Raw genomic sequence first — 21,015 nt, forward strand, 5'->3', positions numbered from 1 at the left:
TCACTACTTTGGGAGACAGATCTGTCCCTGTTTCACCAGGTGCAATTAAAATACTCAGAAGATGCCTTGTTGTTCTGTAATAATGACTTTTCTTTCAGCACTTAAAAGGATTGAGATAGTACTGTATGCAAGAGTGGGGGGAAAGGGCTTATTTTTATAGGGTTATCTTGTTTTTCCATTGCAGTAGGGAAAAAAAAATCTGTGAAATGGCTGTTTTCTTTTAAGGCAAGTTTTACAGATTATAGGTCCAGTATGTTCATTCTTTATCCAGTATATTGAGGATAATTTAAAAAATAAATTTTTTTCTTTTCATTTTGATTTTATCATTATTTTTACAAAACCCACAAAACATCCACAGAAAGGACTTTCTGATCGTGATCAGCTCTGTCTTGATGCTAACGCATCTCCATAGTAATCAGTCTGTTACAATTAACAATCTATTCTTCTTTGCTTTTCTCTTACAATCGCCTCATGATAAGAAGGACAAAGGAACAAAAGTATGCAAAGAAGCAAGACCAGAATAATTTCTTGGTAGGAAATAGTGTCAGGTAAGGATTTGCATACATTTTCACAAATGCAAAAATATTTTGCACTGTGCAGTGAATGTGCAAGGAGGAAAAAACAGTGTTCTCTGACTACGGTAAGGTTAGGGGGCTAGGCTTCAAACTCTTTCTTGGAAAGCTGATCCTGATATCATTCCATCCCATTACAGGATATTTGCCACTTGCTATGTGAAAGTGTGTATTCAATGGTCCCTCCTCTGGCACACACCCAAAACCTCTATCCAGAGCCCTATTCAGGGTTAGCCTAGTGTAAAATGGGTCAATTTAACAGACTTTAATTGGATCAGTTTTCAACCATGAGTAACAAATATGGGTCTCTTCTTTTTTCACTTAACTCTAATTGCTGCTTTCCATGACTACATGCCTGCATCGAACGCGGAGGTACAAAGCTGTTGCTGTAAACTGAGCACCTCGTTCTGAAAAGGGAGCCCTAACTGGTTTCTCAGTAGAAAGCATAGAAAAGCATTCAACGGTGAGTTACTTAGTTCTTAAAAAGATTAATTTCTACTTACATTGATCTCTATAAAAACAGAATTCTCTTCTCTCAGCTACTTTTTAAAGCCTCTGATTAATTTAAGCCTACAAAGTCCTTGCTGGTGGAAAAGGAAAATGGCTGAAAGATTGCTGATTATCCACTTTAGGATGACTCATTCAATATAAGCAACTGTGAATCATGAACAAACTATCTACAGGCAGTACCCATAAGACTTAATATCTTCCATGTTACTGGATGCTTCTAATGTTTCACATTAGTGTTGCTTTCTTCTTAAAAGCTTGAAGGCTCACAGTATTGTATTGAAGAATTACTGGTTTAAAAGTTGCACTGAAATATTTATAACCAGTTACCATTGCATGGGTTTTAGCCAATCTTTTCAGATTCTTGTGAATGTAATTTGAAACATCTTTAAAATTAAAAGGAAAAGATGTAAAGGTTTGTCCATGGCCACATACTGGTTTTACTGTGTATCTGGGTCATTACAAGATTGAAGTTTCTGATGCACTGCTCAGCTGCTTCATCTGGCATAGCTGGTAGTAGGATGCTCCACTGGATGGTGAAGGGACAGCTGAGGGTGGGAGAGTATCTCAGTAGGATTTACAGATATTGCTAAGAGAGAAATGGCAAGATTTTAAAACATTTGGCTCCAGCAAGCAGCATCCAGTAACGGGTGACAATCAGAACAGCAAGCACAGATACTTGATTTCTACAGCTCTTGCAATCTCTGTGTTCCATGATGATGTACTATGGCATCCAAGAAATCTGTCTATTTTCTCATCCTAGCCTTCATCTTCTTCCTGAGAGAGACCTGTTTTTCCTAGGGTTGCTTCCTGGCACTAATCCCACAGTTTCCTAGCCTGTCTGGTACTACCTGTATCATTCCAGGTTCTTTTGCCTCACCTCTCTCCTCCCTTTTCCTTTTCTTCATTCTTATTTTTGGCCTGGTTTCTTCTGCATCTTCCTTCACATCTTTATTTACTCTGCCTCACCATCTCTCCTTCAGGTCTCATTTTCAGCCTTCACCTGACATTGAGCCTAGCTCACCAGAGGTCTCAGTCTACTTGTCCAGTCATAATATCTCAATATTATGACTGGATGTATAGGCTGAGTGGCCTATAATCCAGGCTGTCACCATACATGTCTGAGCTGTTCTATTGTTTTCCTGTTTTCAGTTTACTTACTGAAGCAGTCTTTTTTTGGTCAGTTTTACCTTGAGATCACTCTCTCCCAGTCAACCAATTCCCAGGCCCTCTCTATTCATCTTAAAAACTTTTTGACCCTAACACAACCAGTCTTTCTATTTATTTCCATTTAACCACTCAGTCTTAGTATCACCAGATTCCGTCCTCTGGATTTTCTTCCCTCTTTACCTCCATATGCTCTCTGGTATTCTGCCTGCATTTGTATCTTGCAGCTCCTTGTGCATGTTGTGAGTGCCAACAGGACAGTCTTGGAGAAAGTAAGGCACCTTACAAAGATAATTGCTCAAGGATGTCTCTCCTGCTCTGTACCCAGCTCAATTCGTACAATTCTTAGCTCAGAGCACACAGGGAGGGTGTCAGGAACACTCCACTGCTTGTGCAGGAGGACCCATACCCACAGGAGCTGGGGACACACAGGTGACATCAGCACTTCTCAAATACTTTGTATGGTTTTAGCTAAATAGAGCTAAGTACTTCATTCTAGGGAAACTTTAATTATGTTAAGTAATAAAAGTTGAGGTTTCTTTTTATGTACCTGTTTGTTTAATTAGTGAAATTGTTCACTTGATATGTTCTCATTTGTGGTTGCATAGCAAACGCTTTTATTTGTAGAAGTGTGTTCCGAACATGAAAGGCAAGAGAGAACACAGAGAAGCCTATTAGGAAACATAACTTCCTATGGCCAGAGATGTTTTGCTCTACTTTTGAAGAAAATCAATTTCCCTTCATAAATTGGTATGGCTTCCTGTGTTCTGTGCTCTGAACATACACTCCCTGAACATCCTATGTTGCCAATGGTCCTTTATGTAAGGATCCCTACAGCAATCTTAAATGCTGCTGTATAGCCAAGCACTACATGACAACTAAACACTTTGTTTCTGATACTGCCCTTTTAACGAGTTGCAGGTGCCACAAACTTCATGTTCCCTTTAGTGCTTTATTGCTTACTGGATGCAGTAAAACAGTTGGCACACTGTAAATTATCAAGTGGTAATTATATTCATGGCCTCAATACAAGAAGAAAATCCACTGTTAAGAACATATTTCTTCCAAAATGTGGTAATGAGATGTGTTGCACCTCCTAAGAAGAGCTTGCAGGGTGACTCTCTATTTAGAATACTGCAATCACAGTTCTATTTTCGGCCAGCGTCTCCATGGCCAGAACGGAGAGTGACTCTGTACTCCCAAACATGGATTTCTCATTCACTCTAGGATTTAATTTTTACTCATCCACTAATAGAAGGTAGTTCTGTGGTTAAAACTGGAAAGATGTGGTATTTATTTACCAGAAAGGTATCAATGTGATTTTTTCATATGATCTAATTTTTAAAGGTTGAGCTGTGAGCTACAATAACTTGGTGGCTTAGCCAGGCTATTCTAGTAGTTTTCCACTGTTCCAAATATTTCCTGTATGTAAAGACTCCATGACAGCCACATCTCAAATGGTAATAGTGTCTCTGAATAGCATAGGATGCTTCCTATCTCTAATAGGCTGCTTTAATATACCAGTCATATAATGATGCTCATCAGTACAAATTACCACTGCAAGGTCAATGAATGTTAATATGTTTCCTGCAACAGAACTTTGAAGAATAATATAATCCCCTCCTCCTCTCTAACTAAGATAATTCCAGGCTGAGTACTGTTCTACAGCAAAATAAATTAAGTAATACTGGAGTGTGTGGCTGATGGTGATTTTGTAAGAAAAATAATCTCATCTTAAAATTCTCCTCAAGCGTTATAATAATTATTAGTCTTTAATGGTTTCTATAATCTGTGAAAATTCTGTGGTAACTGTAAACAACTAGGATAATTAGGGAGCAATATTCAAAGAAGATTTAATTTAAATCACTTCAGTTTTAATATTTGGAACCTTTCTCTAGGCTGTAAACCTATACCCAAGCAAACAAGTGTGTGGAGTGTATGCAATAGTCACACCATGAGAGAGCTGCACTAGATTCTGGCCCTATCATTAAAGAAATTGGGGTTTTAATAAAATTTATTTTTATATATTTTAAGCTAGTGCATGTTATACCACTTAAAAAAAGAAGTTATCTGATTTCTTATTATTTCTTAGATATTTTTTCTTGCTTTTTGGAAAAATACTAATGTACACTGAAAATCGAAGTTAGTGCTTCATATGCAGGCACTAAATCATGAAAAATTTAAAGCTGTATTTGGTACACCTCTATGTAGGACAGTATGTGAAAAATAAGTTCTTAACAGGAGCTTCAAGCAGATTAATTTTAATGTATGAATCTTTAATTCAATATTGTCTCCAAAAGTTCTTCAGCAAAGAAAAAAAGGCTTTCTGAATATTCTGACCTGTTTTCTTTCACAGCTAACTTAACCACCTGTGATATTTGTAGCAGATAATTAATTTCAGAGCATACAATTAGTCTAGCTCAGAACAGTCTTTGCAGCATACTACCTTCTTATTATTTCTTTATCATGCTTCCCAGCCCATTGACTCATTACTTCTGTTACTACATTTACATTTTACTCTTGGGTGAATCCACAAAATAATAAAATGATAAGATAACAGACTGACACTGCTCATTATGTATTGTAATAACCATAATAAGAGGGATAATCACATCACGCTTATATTTCATGCATACTTCATTGCCTTAAACTCTGGCCTGTGCTCATTGATGATTCACGGGTTTTTCCTTGGTGTTTGCTAGAAGAACTTAATCTTAAAGAAAAAATACATTAAAGAGTAATGGACAATTTATTTGATGATGTAAGGGTAAAGTAATGATAAATAGTGATTTGAAAAACACTTCTAAAAATAATGTCTTTATTTAAAATTATATTTCATCATTAAGATGATAGACAAATTAATAAAAATCTGGTTTGCTCCATAGCATATATTACAGATACAAAGGGACTCTCATGAGAACATAAAATGCATAAACCATAGTGTACTGCTTTTTCCTCAATACATAATTCATACATGCAAATGTTCTGCAGATATTTCACTATAAATATAATTAATTGCTGCAGATTCACAGATGAGGCCGAGTGACTGTGCATGCACACAGTGCCAGCCACACTCATTTATGCTGATTTCAGGCTAGAGACTCCTGTGACAAGCATAATAGGTAAAGAGGGGGAAAAAAATCAGCATTTAGAGACACACAGCATCATGCAATACCATGTAGACAATTCCTCCCAGAAATGACAGCTTTTCCACCAAGAATCTGATGAAAGTGATCTGAGGTAAAAAAGGAAAAGTCTTTCATATTAATAAATATATATACCAAGTAACATTGCATAACATTAGCATACTGCAGTTTGGTTGAATTTATTCTATTGTCACTCAGCAATTATCTCTTTATGCTGTTGCTGATTGTAACAATTGTGAAAATTGAAAATGGGTGTAAAAAGTTTTAATTTTATTTTTAATAGTTTTGCAAGGTAGAAGTTCTGTTGCTTTTCTTATGGAAGATTTTGTTATCAAAATATACAGAAATTTTAACCACAGTCTTGAAAAACAGGGAATTCAGGTTGATAAACAAACATAGGGGCCACTCTGAAAATTCCAAGCAGGGAGGAACAATTTGGTTGTGGAGGAGGGAGGCAGATGCAGGAGATCTAATAGGCCTCTCCTTTTCTATAGTATGTGATTTCATCACTGATAGCACAAAGCAGCTGTAGGCACAAAGAAAAAATAAATTATGTAGTAAATATTTTAGTGTTGTTTCAAAATTTTAGTATCAACACTGTCTGAATATTAATTATTATTAAATTTAATCATGTTTTTTCTAAAAAGTCAGTAAGACCAGGCACTGACAAAAGGATTTTTCATTTCTATGTGGATTTTTGAATTCCTACCTAATATTGTCTCAAAAAAAAAAAAAAAAGAAAACCAGTCAATTCCATTTAGTGATTTATTTCCTATGGCGTAATCAGGTGAAAAGGATATACCCTGAAATGTCACTACAATTACAACTACAATTACAATTACCTATTTGAACAAGCTGTTGAGTTCAGTCCTTAAAATCAAAATAAACACCTTGATTTTAAAAATCTGACCACTAAAGTCTTCCAATGCCCCCAGCAGGAAATCCATTAATCCCTTTTGAATACTAATGCATTTTCATAAATATTTAAAGATCATATGTTACCACCTGGAATTTCTAACAAAACTTCCATTTATGTCAGTGTCTAAAGATCGATGCCTGAATAGATTCCAAGAGTGCAACTTTTGGACTTTTTATGATTGCTGTGCTCTGTTTTGTCCATTTCTGTGACACAAAGTGTACAGGAGTTCTCAGATTTCTCTCTTTGTCTTCTATAATGTTCAACTAATACCTTCAGCCTTGCTTTCTATACCTTTTCTAATAAACTTGATGGCTAGATTTAATTTCTTAAAATTATCTTGTTTATTCTAGTTGGAGATAGGTTTGGTATACCAGCACAAGCTTCAGCTTCTTCTATTTTGTTATTATCCACTAAATATCTGCTCAGAACACATTGTCTGCATCTTTAGTAGCTTATGCACAATTTCCCAAAAGTAAATGGGACACAGATTCAGTGCTCTGCTTACACGGACACTTCTGATATAGTTGAAGTGTTTTAGAAGAAAACTCCTATTTTTGTGAGTTGTTACTTAAAGCCAAAAATATTTTTAATGATTTCCCTATATGTATCATAAATGGTACAAAAAGAATCCAAAACAAATCTCAATTTTTGCTGGCAAATCAATGTAATTTTTTTTGCTAGGTCGTCTTCTTCAACCCAATTCCCTGAAGGAAAAGGGAAAAAATCCCCTTTAAAAATTTTCTATAGAATAAAATCCTACCCATTATTCTTCAACACTCAAAATCCTATTGCAAATGAAGATTTGTGGGAGCATTCTTGTCCAGCAATATCTCTGTTCTTGCTATAAAAAGTTGTTACTATCATTTTTCCTTGCAAATTGACATCCCACACTCTTCTTGTATATCCTTTGAAAAGCAGCAATACTTGCTCTTCTACCTTTACCAAGATTGCAGAATTCATAGACTGGTATTCTACTCATTATCTCAAAAGATTTCTTAGGAACTGCATAATCATTCCTATCTTGTTATCTATTTTTTCAGCTTTTTAAGTGCCTCAAAACCAAAAAAATCCATCCTATGTATAAGTTAGAATGGCCTTTCTCTTGTGAAAGAATGTGTTAGAATGTTAGTGTTAGAATGTAATCAGAATGCCACCCTGCCTTTGATTATCATTTTGTTTTCTCTGGTTACTGCAGATCTCATTAAGATTCTAAGAGATCACTCATCCTTTATAAACACCATAACTAAGATACCGTAGCTAAGAATATTTGCAAAGAGTTGAGGATTGAATGAGAAGAAAGATAGATCCTCCTTTTAAAAATATATCTTTTTCTAATTGAGGTTCATCAATTTGCTCTATCAAATAGTTCCTGTAGAGCAACCAATGGAGATATGGAAAAATTCTCTTCTGGAGGCACATATGCTTGTAGAACCCACAGCAAGCACAAGACTAAATGGCAGAATTACAAAGATTCACTGATCTAAATCCTATTCAGAGAGATGCTAGAAGTAACTCGCTTAGAGTACCTTTTTTTTCAGTTTGACTTCATCAATTGAGCTTGTTGCTGGGTTATGCTGAAGCTGAGCTATTGCACTGAAATAAAATAAATGTGGAAACTAGCAACAGAGGTTCATTGCTGGGAGACTGCTCTGTGTAAGAGCTGTCTTTGTATTTACAGAAAATAATTCATAGCATCACTATTCACCTATGGGAGTTTACCATGGTCTATAGAATAGCTATGTTCAGTACAGCTATTATTGTTTTATAACATACTTGAGTTGTCATGGACCCATCACAAACTCCAAGGCCAACTGGGAGGATCAGCACAGATACCATCATTCTTGGTGTTTGGTACCAATGCTGGAGAGCAGCTTTTTCTCTGAAGAACCTTTTCATGCCTTTCTAAGAGCTTGGGTGTCATCCAGAAACAGTGTTCTGAAGTTGCACTTTGTGTGCATACTTTAGTAATTCCTGACCCTGGTGCTGAAATTATGGAAGATTACTTGAAAATAAGCAGAAAGGCCGAAATCTCACCCATCAGATTCCAGCAGATTTAGTGAAAATCAGATGAATAGAAAAGGAGGAGGAAAGAGACAGCAAGCAGTGCTCCCAGGAAGGGAGAGGCTACACGAAGAGCTCAGCAGTGATCAGTGCTGTCACACTGTCACCAGTTAATCAGCTAAAGTTGCCCGGCCTGCAGTGAGCTCTGCTCTAGGAACCAGTGGCTGGATCTGCTGCCCCTGGCTGAAGCAGTAGATGGAGGCAGAGGAGTGCTGTGGAGGTTGTGTCAGGGAGTGAGGGTGGCTGGGAACACAGTGGGAACTGGCTTTGTCACAGGACTTGTGCAGTCATAAGGGACATGAAGTTGGGTAGCTGCTGGTGAGAGGTTTCCAATGCACAAACACACTGGTAATCAAATTTTGGTGAATGTGCTGTTCATGGAATACTTTGAATTTTATTTCAATTTAGTTCAAATAGATGCAATAATGAAATTGCTTTGAAAAACTTCCCTGTTTTGCCCACTTTCTTTTTATCTTATCACTCTCAAATTCTTCCACTTTGCAGAAAGATATAGATTTTCTTTGTTTTCCATTCTGTCTGTATAGAGATCTCTGAGTAGAAGTTGATGTGGACTTCATGGCTTCAATTTTTCCACATTAATGAATTTATATTTGGATCTGTCCCATGTATGAAAGCATTTGTGCCTGCTTTCCCAGTGTGCTGCAAATCCTACTCTGCTCCAGGGCTTTTGGGAAGTGCTTTACAAAGGAAGCTGTCACTGCACAGTCTCTGAGTGCTGTAAGCTGTTAGTAAGGAAGCAGTGAACCAAGGACAGCTACAACAGGAGAACATGGATTTTGCAGCTTGAATGAAGAGGCAGAGGAGCTTTAAAGGTTTATGCCCTCTATGTCACTCATTCTTATTTATCTTACATGTTCAGATGTGGACACACCAACTTTGAGTTGTTCTGGATTGTGCCTTCAAACAAGGCCAAGGTGAAGTACTTGCCAGCATGGAATGCTCATGTGCTGTTGAAAGGGCCCTCCACAGCTCCAAAGAGAGATCCACACCTCATGCCTGTAAGGCTCTTCACCACTGAAGAGCTGTTGCAAACTAAAAAGTAAGAAAGAAAGAAATGTAAGGTTTTAGCAGAAATTTATTTCCCTTCTTGAAAGTGTAGATGCACTGTCCATGTTCAGAAAGATTAAGGTGTGGTGAATGAATCACTATAATTAATTCTTATATATTATCAATGAATTGTGCTTAAAATTTCTGGTGGGCTGATTGAGATAATGCTATGGAGAATGACTGACATTTCATCCTGTCAGCTCTTCACCTGCTCCTACTCCTGTGAGGATGCCTGGGAATATTTTTTTGTTGAAAGAAAGCAGACCACAGAGTCAGCATTTTTGCCCTCCATCCCTGTACTTCTCTCATGACCAGGTGGAGATATTAATTTTCATCTCCAACAAAATGTGATGAAAGCATTAATTTTAAACAGATGGAATATATGTAAATTGGGCTTGCCTATTGTTCTCTACTTTTACCTTCCCTGTTTATACCATCTGTTCTGGGTCTGTGTTAGTTTAGATTGTAATCCTTTTGAAGGAAGAAATAAAGCATCTTATACAAAGCATCATTAATATGTAGCAAGTAATAATGACAATATAACTGGGAGATCAGTTAGTTCCTTACTATTATCATACCCTAGATGTTTTTATTAATGTTTGCCTTGTAATCTGCATATTTCTGGATTTTTTTCACTAAGGCAAATTATTTAAAGCATGTTTTCTGCTAAAATATTTACAGGACAAATATTTCTCTGCTGTTTCACAGTTTAATGCATGACACTATTGAAATTAAGGGGAAACATTAATTCAGGGTAGACTTGTGTTGGTTAAAATTTTTTTTGAAAGCATTCTAAGTTTATGCTTTCTTTATATTCAGAGACTTTCACCTTTTTTTTTTGTGTGTGTGTTAGCATTTATAATTGCCTGAAACTTCTTGGGCTTTGTTGGCACTGGGACTGGCAGCACCAAAGTACCCTGATAAGGGCTGTTTTGTGCAATGCTTCCTGCCTTGCCAAAGCCAGGAAGTGCTAACACCCCAGCAGAAATTTCTCAAGTTTCATGGCCCAAAGCTGTTCAACAAAGGCACTGAGCTTTCTGGATGCTAAATGCTAACTGAGCTGGGATTTTTTATGTTTGCCTGCCATTAGCACTGTGCCCAAAGTGGTGCCAGTTTGTCCTTTTGAATTGTTGGCTGTCCTTGAAGGCTAAACTCCTGTGCTTACTTAGTCTTTCAGTGGGACAACCACAGTTCTCCAGCTTCTTTGCAGTTTTTGTCCAATGCATCCCAATTAATTTCCTGGAATAACCATGAAATAAGCATCTTGGGAAGTCACAGTTTAGGCTGAGCTGGCTAACTCTTTATGGTGTGACCGAGGTAGGTCACTTGCAAGCAAGTTAGGGTGAGGCACTGTTCAGAATCTTCCACAAGTGTAAAACAGAACTGTCAAACATGATGGTTTGGAAAGATAATTTCCTCTGTGCAGCTCTCTTTTCTCTCTCTTTTTTCTTTTTTTGTTTCTTGTACAAAAAATATTTCCCCTTGCTGTGAGTGCACAGCTACTGAGTAAAGGACAGACATCTCAAGGAACCTTTTTTAAGGAAGAAACAGGTTGTATGAATTTGGAAGTCCATGGCAAATTATTACTGTGAATACCAGTGCTGAGTAAAAATGTTTGTCCATAAGACCTACAAGAATCTTTTGTGATAGAGGCCTGATGGAGTTGTATGCTATGCTAAATGCAGAACAATCCAGTGGTTTAGAGTAGTGGTTTTTTTACCTTTATGTGTAAGACAAGACTTGATAGTGAGATCATTATATAATTTATCTGAGAGCACATCTTGCAACTTCTTTTTCTAACCCAACAAAATAGTGTTTCATGTTTCCACCTTAAGGAGAGACAGGTCTGGTTTTTTGTTTGTGAGCTGGTTTAAGGGAAAAGGGAAAGAAAAGATCCATAGGTATGAAGCTTGAAAGGGAAAACAGTTCTTTCTCCATAAGGTCTGCCCCTATCCCCACCTTTTTCATCTATAACTTTCAGAAATGAAACTCCAGATCTGCAGAACTCCAGAGAGAAAAGAGCCTGCTGGTATTCTTCCTGGAGAAGGGAGTCAATACAGCAAGACAGCAGACTATAAAAACAAAGTGACACAGAGAAAATAAAGCCTTTTTTCCATCCTGTGTGAGCTTAGGTGCATTTAAAAAAACCCCTACAGCTTGCTGGAATCCTGTGCTCCATCTTCTTTGTTGTCAGTCTATTCCCAGAGGGATGGAGTCCAAAGTCTACCACATCTGCTTCCTCTTTATGAATAAGCTCTTTACAAGTTGTCTCCTTAAGCCAGTTTTCTAGATAAAAGTGACACCTTATTCATTCATTTTTTCATAAATTGTAAGCATCTATATTTTTAAGATCCAAAGAACCATAATATTCATGACCCCTTATCTCTGATCCTTCAACCATTTAAACTAATCTAATGGGAAAGTATCAGAGATGGGGAGATAAACAGGGACAGCAGCATGGAAAGAGTTGTGCAAGTAAAAGTAACTGGATGACTGTCACACCTATGAAAAGGACTATTCATAAGAATTGGATCATCAGACACAAGGCAAGGCCAAATGACCCATGTTAAAAGATGTGTAATGCTTACCTTTGAGCAATAAAATAAATGTTGTTCATGAGAAGATACGATCCTTCCTAGGCAATTTTCTCAGCTTCCTGAGTGTACACAAGGATGGAAAAACTGAGACATAAAAATTGACTCTTGGATTTGAATCATGCATGATTGAATGGCAGACTGAAGAGAGGTCATTATGAAGGTCTTGTCTGTGAGCAGCTATGTGGGCAACTGTGACCAAAGCCATGTCTTACCTTTTCCTTTGACAAACTGAAGAGGCTGAGCTGAAATGTGAAGTCAAATATCAGTGTTCTTCATGCAGACATGTAATTTCTTTCCATTTTAACTATGCTGTTTTGAAAAAAAAAAGCTCCTCCCTGTTTGGAGGCCTTTTATTTATGCCTACAAGAATACACATCACACACACAAATGTGCTTAACTGCTCCCAGCTGAGTTAGTTCGTTCATATCTACGTTTTGCAAAAGAATTTTATACTGGGCATATGTTTTCTACCAAAATCTTCACCTCTTCATCCTGCTAAGAAACAAGTTGTTTTACTATATCCTGCTAAGAACATATTTGAACTGGAAAGAAAGAAAAAAATTGAAATTGAAATTTAAAGGACAATCTATACTTTTTAACAATCTATGCTTTTAAAAGATATGGATTTTTTCCTTTTGCTGGTTACAAGAATCCAAGCACTGTACTAAAAGCTTTGAAATCTTAAAGTGGTCAAAATCTTGTATAAATACGTTAAAAATATATGGCAAATTTTCTTAGTTCTGTTAAATACTCATGTAAACATATAGTCAACAAGCATTCATTTCACTTATTTTAATTATTCAAATTTTTAGTTCTCTCAGATTAATTTTACTTCCTTTGTGGGTGTTTTGAATGCTTAATTGGATTCTGAGATGGGGAAAATGTCCAGGGCTGGTAAGAAAACACACAATCAGTAGCTTAAGAAACCAGTATTAAATGTATTATATGTGGCGACCATGATTAAAACAAATAGTATGAAAAAAAATATGAAAAGGTAGAAGAGCTTTCAGCATGGCCTGCTGTCTCTTTCTTTATAAATATAAATGAGAAATAAAGAACACAGCCTATTTTATTGTATTTTATTTTATTTAGCATTCAGAATGATGTTGTTGCATCCTTGCCTATGGCAGGAGGGTTGGGAATAGATATTTAAGGTCTCTTCCATCCAAACGGACCTTATGGTTCTTTCCACCCAAACCATTCTGTGATTCTGTCACCGTGGGGGCGTGCAGGCAGGCCAAAATCCGGCAGGTTTACAGGGATAGAAGCATCGGCTCTTGGAGAAGGAGCCAGGCAGGAGCGGTGCCGTGGGAGCTGCGGGCTGCTCCCTGTCCCCCTGGGAGCCCATCTCCCGCCTAGCCCCTCGCGGCAAGGAGCGTTTCAGCAGAGGGGCCAAGAGTACCAAGGCCGGGCCGGTGTTTCCCCGGCACCGAGCGGAGCCCCTCGGCCTCTGCCGGTACCGAGCCCGGGCTCCCGGCGCGCCAGGGGGCGCTGTGCCCGCTCCGCCCGGCCCGCCCGCAGCGGCGGCTGCAGCGCCGGGGCCCGGCCCGAGCAGAGCCCGGCTCACCGCGGCACGGCCCGGCACGGCACGGCCGGAGCTGCTGCCCCACAGAATGGGCCGAGTTGGGAGGGACCCAAGGATCATCAGCTCCCTGCCCTGCCCAGCAGCCTCGCCAGGAGCCGCCCCGTGTGCCCGAGCGCTTTGTCCGAACGCTCCCTGGACTCTGCGGGCTGCGCTTGTGAGCGCTCCCTGGGGAGCCTGTCCCAGCGCTTTTCGAATATCCAGCCCAAACCTGCCCCTATGCAGCTTTTCCCGTCACTGTCACCACGGGGAAGGCTCAGCGCTGCCCCTTTTCTCTCCCTTGTGAAGAAGCTGCAGGCTGTGATGAGGTCCGAGTATCCAGGGCCCACGCGTTCTGTCCAAGTCACTGCTGCTCCTGCCTGCCAGGGCTGTCCCACGCACAGAACTGTGTGCGACACTCTGAAAATTCTGCCCTACAGCTGTTGTCACAGATGCTGACATTCCTTAGGTTTTGTAGGGAGTCTGAGGTTGTAAATGAACTACAAATTATAATAAACTAAAACTATAAAATCTTTGTGAATTCCTAATATATTTGGTAAGCCGCTATTAAAGTATGAAAATCTGAAACTATAAATTCTAAAGATGATCGCAAGGTTTATCAAATACTTGCTAGTCTCTAAGTCCTCTGGGAAAAAAGTGATTAATGTTCTTCATTGCTAGAGATGTGTTGATCACAGCTCAGACTTTGCCCTGTTTATTTACAGTTTTTAGGTCCCCTTGGAATGTATGTTTGGAGATTTAATGTCTTTATGTCTCCACTAGTGAAAATGGAAGCAAAAGTATTTTATATACATCAAATTATTTTTGAAAAGAGTCAAAATTCATAAAATGATGCAATAAATACTGCTGGCATCTGATAGAAATATTATCCCACAATCAGTGAGTACTTTCATAAGTTTCTCAGTGGATTAAAGCCCCAGAGACCAGAACTGCAAATGCAATATTTTTGTTTGGGTAGCTTTCCACCAAAATAAATACACATTGGTTTATAGAGAGTTATTGTGAAACACAAGACCTGGAAAGGTTTTTAAATGCTATGAACATTTTGCTGTCTATCTGAAACACTTTTTTGGTATAAAAGTGTTTCTGACAGACATGAAATCCTAGGGAAGGGAAGAACTATATTCAGATAAGACTCATAATTTAGGAAACAAGACAGATATGAAACAGTTAAACCTATAGATGAGAATTCAAAGGGTTTTTTTAGTGCATTCATTTATTTATGTTAGAAGCAACAAATTCATTAGGCTTCATTAGGAGAACTAGCCTTGGAATCAGAAAATCCAAAATTATAGGGGGTTTTTTTGTTGGGTTTTTTTTGTTTGTTTTTTCCCCTAATATATGTTGTTATTTGATTTCTATTGTTTGCAACAAAAATTATGTCCTTTATAATCTTGTAACAGTCACACAGACCTTTCTTATCCCAGTTTCATGTCTGTGAATGCACTAAAAAATAGTTTCAGAATACTATTGTGAAAATTAATCAAAAAAATACTGTAACATTATCACAGTAAAAGGATGGCTTATAAATATAATAAATGTTTATTATTAAATGCAAAAGTTTTTTATCTTCTCAGTCAGGAATTTGGCATGTCCTGAAACATCATAAAATGGACCCAGAAGAATCTCAGTTTATCAGATTGATACTCTTCCTCTATCAGTTTTCAGAAATAAAAAAAAATTTTAATCACCTGAAGAATACACCATAAGTGGGACATCTGCCAGGGCCTTGCTCTTGGTTCCACAGATTCCCATCAGCACTGGCATTGCTGTCTGCCAGACAGAGGAGAATAAATGAATTTGCTCAACTTTGCTTTGTCAATATTGCATGACTTGAGGACTATTTCAGCAGGGAGTGCTGGGGCTTCCACAGCAGGGTCATCAGCTAGAATGAGCCACCCCAGCTTGCCTGAAGAGCTGGCATTTCATCTGGACCACAGAGATGGATCCAAAGCCAAGGAGAAAACTTCCATTTTTACAGGAGATCAAGGGTGCTGACACTTTAATGTTTTTCTGAATTATGCAGTAGGGACACATCACCTATTAGTTCTGACAATATATTGCACTGTGTTAATCTGCATGTACACAGGCGTAGTGTCCAGCGTTTACAAATAGTCTGTAATAAACATGACAAATTATGAATGAAGCTCAACTACATGGACTAATTCAAAATGGCAATGTGGTCTGGTCATTTTCTGTGTAAAGAAAATCAAATAAAAATAGCACTGATAGGTATCTGTTGAGATAAATACTGTGTTTGGTTCATGTGAAAAAGGGGGTGAAAAAGGGGGTTCAAATGTTCAATAAAATGACTTATTCTCTGGTTTCATTAAATTACAAATTTAAGACATCAAAAATGTAGAACCTAATGATTATGGGTAAATAGCCTCTGCTTTTTGAATTATTCATGTGTTTTCTTAAGGAAAGAAAGCTCATGCAATTGTTTTCCTTATTCACCTTCATCATCCCTTATGCAATCATAATTTTTGAAGCCTTGAGGAGATTTCAGTGAAAGATGAAGTCACAGAGCAGAGGTCACAGCTAGGAATGACCCTGAAGGCTGCTTGAAAGTCAGTAGGTGGGAAAGGGCAAGGAAGCTGGTGTGCTGCTTGAGAGCCCCCAGGTGGGGTTCACCCTGGGCCATCTGGCCGTTCAGCCAGCACGTGAATTGAACCAGCCCACCCTTATGTGGGGCAGCTCAGGGCGTTGCTGTGTGTGATGGAAGCAGCAGGAGGAGTTTGAGACACTGGAAAGATTTGCTAGATGGTTTATAAGCTGTAGAAATTGTCTAAAATACAATTGTGTATAAATTGGAAGGTGGACATTTCATGCTTTGGAATAGTTTTATTCCAAAAAAAAGGAAAGTTTAGAGGCATTTAGGGTCATATTGGAATGAAGCCTGGATGTTGTATCCTTCACTTGCTTAAGATGTGGCTAAAGACAGTGCAATATGTCCCTAAAGTCTGCAGAAACACGATGGCTGTTGTCTGTGTTAATTAAACTTTCAATTTTTGTTTGCATGGCATGAAAACCCTGCATTTGTTTCAAATTATCTATAAATATTTAAAATCAATGGTTTGAATTCCATCAAGACCAACCATGGCTGGTTGGTCAAGCTGGTAAAAAGACATCCACAATTATTCTTATTATACTGCAGCCAAAGCAGGCTGGCCTTGGTGTTTAAGGAGAAAGGGGAGGAATCACAAGTACTGCTCTGAAACTGAGATGAGAAAAGTGAAAGGGAATGTCCTAATGAAAGAATTGTAGCTGGTCAATATTTTATAGAGGTACAATTATTTTGTTCCTTGCTCATCTGCTTGCACAGTGAAGAGAGACTATTGCCAGAGAGACTCCAGGATAGTTAGGAGCTGTGTGGGATGGAAGTTTGTGATAAATAATATATGAACAGAAGTGGGATTCTTAACTACTTCCACCCTAGAGTGAGCATAGTCATGTAATACAACTCACTTTTGCCATCAGTGAGAAGACTATTTGCATAAAATATGTATTAAAAAGATCTACACAGCTGGACCAACAAGAGGTGCCTCACAAGGTTTTATGGAGAATGCTGGAAAAAACCAAATCGCTCTTTGTATGCAATCATCTGTGTTAGGTGGGCATCTTGGGGTAAACCAGAATACAGAAAATGGGGCACTTATGTTGGAAAAGATACTCTCAGACCTATCTAAAAATGAGGAGAAGATTATCACCCAAATTCATGGTGATATTTTTAGCTGCAAACACAACCTGGGCAGTCTGAAGGCATCTTTTGTGGGCGTGCATTGCCAATAGTGGAAGCATTGCTGGGTGCACATGAAACCATGAAAGAGGCAGCTCAAATGCAGAGTATGTTAAATGCTTGCGTGTTAGTGCCAGTTAAATACTTCACTTGCACAATCTTAGAATACTGTATAGCCTGTAGGTTTTCAGAAGTCAATTACGCTGCCTGCAGCTGTCAGGAGCAGCTGAGCCAGTGCAGTGCATGGCTCAGCTGTAAGGATAAACAAGGGCACGCTGCATTCAGCAGTGTTCCAGGGAAATTCTCTTACACCAGCACAGCTACTGTAAAACTACAGAGTTGTAGTCACTCTGTTGAAATAAATATTTAAGAATTTGCTGAAAGGGTTAATAGCCACTAAAGCTAGAGAGCTGATTTAATTGATGACAACAATCAAGTGCTTTTCATCTTGGTGGCCCATGAACAATGGGCGTTTATTTAGCCTTTGTGCTTGAGTGTGGCCTAGTGCGACCCAAATTGAAGAGTCTTTCATTTGTGTTGCAAAGCAGTCAAGGCCCTGTGATGGGGCTAAGTGTGGCATTACAACAAGGAAGTTTTGCAAGCAATTGGAACAGTGTGTGTTGAAGGCAAGAAGTTTTGGTGGACAGCTTAAACATCACTGCGTTTCTGTAGCCCTAACGTGCTGTCTGAGGATGTAAAATAGACTCTTGGTTTGTTAACATTTGTCTGTGAATTAGGATGCAGTACCTGGCCTCTCTGCATTCACAGCTGATGCACTGCCGCTGCTTCCATTTGCTTTAGTCCTTTTATGTGAATCGAACCCAGCAGATTCTTAGGGAGTGATTGTGGTGCCCTGTGCAGGCAAAGAATGGGGTAAATGTTTGACACAGTTTGCAAACAGAAGTAAGGCACAGGGTAATTTAGCGACTTGCACACCCTCTCACCCACATGCTGTGGTACATGTGGTTTCGAAGAAACTCAAAAAAATCTCCCAAAACTCAAGCTAGCATCTTAACTGGAAAAAGAAATCTTGTTCAAATATCCCTGACTGTGTCATTGTAATAACGATTTCAGCATAAACATGTCTGTCTCTTTCAGCTCAACCAATGCAAAGACCACAAATGGTGCACAGTACAGCAGTTCCCTTGGTTCCTGAAGTGAGTTGGTTTAAAGACATTTCCCTCCTATTCTGCATTGCATTTGACTTTTTCTGCCTTCGGGTAGAACTCCTGGTGTTTAAGTTAATCTGTACAGCATGAATGGGATTTCTCTCACAACACCGTTAGAGTCAGTGCATAACCAATGATTGGGTTCAGCTGAGTTGCCCTAAAACTCCCCTGAATGGCAGCACATGCAGCACTTGTCAGGAATTTGCAACAAGAACTCAACTGTGTTTTCATCGTGTTAGAAAATACCCATGATAAAGAAGTAATGTAAAGGAAAAACCCCTAGAATTCAATAGAATTTAATATTGTTTCATTAATACTCAGTGTACTCTGGCCATAGACAAAATTATGGAGTACTGTTTTCCTTAACATTTTGTAGGAAGTCAGCTTTTTACTCTTTTGTGTATCTACTTGCTTCCAGAACACATCTCAGTGTTTATCTTCCTTCTTAATCCTATACCTCTTGTGGTGCATAAATGGGGGAAGCATTTTAAATCTTGTGAGTATTTAGTCATGATGACAGGAGTTGGTACACCAGACGGCATAAATTATTTCAATTTAAAAGTTTTTATGTGCCCTTGCAATTAACATAAAATAAGTAATTAAATCCAAACATTTCCATTAGTATGAAGTTAAGAAATTAGTAATTTGATTTAAAGTTTCACTTGCAATGACATCCTGTCTGTATTGCACAACTTGCATTCATATTACTAAGTTGGCTGAATAATGAACATATCAAAAAGACAGAAGCAGAGATTGCCTTGTGTGATGTTAGATTTGATTTTTTTTGACCCAAGATTTCTTCAATGATTAATTCAGTAAACACTTTGACGATAATTAAAAAAATACTCTAAGTGAAGCTCATGTAAATTATTCCAATAAAATAATTCTATCTTCTAAGCTTTTTTTATTAAAAAATGAGTAATATTTTCAAATTCTTAATGATCATCACTGGGATCACTGCACTGTTTAAAAGTTTGTAGTATTAAGTTGCAGGCTCAATTTTTTAATTTAATGGTAAATATTAAACTATGAATTTTGAACTTCTTTAATGTCAGTTTCACAGATATTCCAATGGAAGAAGATCTTTAATTAGAAAATATTCTGCTTGCAAATGGAACCAAATTGGTTTCATCATTACATTAACAGTGATACATGTTTGGGGATGAGATTAATCTTTATAGCAAAATACTTTGTTTGAGAATGTTCTAAGTCTTTGCAAGGAGAGACTGGGAAGGAACTTGGAGATCAGCTTTAGCTGTTATGCTTGAAATCAAATAGTCTCTTAGCCAGATTTGCTCTTTCATCACTTCCAGGAGCCGTTGTGCCAGAGTGCATTGCTGCTCCTCTTGCTGGCAGCCATCAGCCATTACCTATAACTTGACACAGTTAAGCTGGAGACTGTTGCAGTTGTAAATGCTGGAATTATATAGGCTGCATTCCCCCATTCCCCTCTCCTATTTCCTGAAGTTTTGGGTTTTTTTTTTTTTTTTTTTTTCTTTTCCTTCTGGATGCTTCTCTCCTCATTCTGGATTGCACAATGTACTTGTGACAACCACAGTTGCTGTTTACAAGAAAATGGATTCTAGGAAAACACTTTTAATTTCCAGATGTCTTCAGTATAATGTTTTCTTTCAGATCTCATTCTTTCCTTCTCCTCAGGAAAATCCCCACAAAGTGCATCAATCAGTCTTTATTTCTTCTTTTTTCTTGTTTTGTTTCTTTTAAAAGGAAACTAAGTGTACTAGCACCCGTAACCTGTCAGCTTATGAGAGGCCAGCACCACATTCTTTGTAGTTCAACCAAGAACTTCAGACCACAATTTGGCAGTTCTCAAAGCAGTCTACAACAGTATCCTCACGTATCTGGGCTGTAGTAACACATTTCCCCATGAAGTTCTGAAACTTAATTTCTGCTGTCCTCTGACAACGCTCTATCCTGGAGCCACATTACCTGGCATTCTTTGGAGATAATTGCTGCCTGTCTGCTTTTTCCACTGCATAAACGCCAGTAAACAGAAGACAGCTGATTTTAGCCATGGCCATTTCAGCTTCTCCAGATGCACATTCTTAACCCCCTCAAATACCTGATATTTCTGTTCTGTTCAGCTTTCCTCTGGCTTTAATTTTTGTCCCTCTCACAGAAGACATTACCAACTCCTATGTTATTTGTGTTTCTCCTTGTTTTCATAGTCATTCTAGCAGTGTGCTGACAAACCAAAAACCACCCCAAAACAATACAAACAAACCCCCAAACCTAACCAAAACTCAAAAGCTCCCATGCCTTTTCTGGAGAAAACGCCTTCTCCCAAAGATGCCACTAGTACTTTAATCTGTGTAGACTGCAAAGTGTGTACAATTCTCTTCCCTGGAAAGAAAAAACCCCAAACTTTTAAAGTGATCTTAATAGCTGGCAAGGAGAGCTGCAATGTCATTTGCGTAATTGTCCTCTGCTCAGCTGGAATTTGGAAGACTGTCTGCAGTTACCTCTC

This window comes from Zonotrichia albicollis, chromosome 10 (genome assembly GCF_047830755.1).
Source record: "Zonotrichia albicollis isolate bZonAlb1 chromosome 10, bZonAlb1.hap1, whole genome shotgun sequence".
Lineage (NCBI taxonomy): Eukaryota > Metazoa > Chordata > Aves > Passeriformes > Passerellidae > Zonotrichia > Zonotrichia albicollis.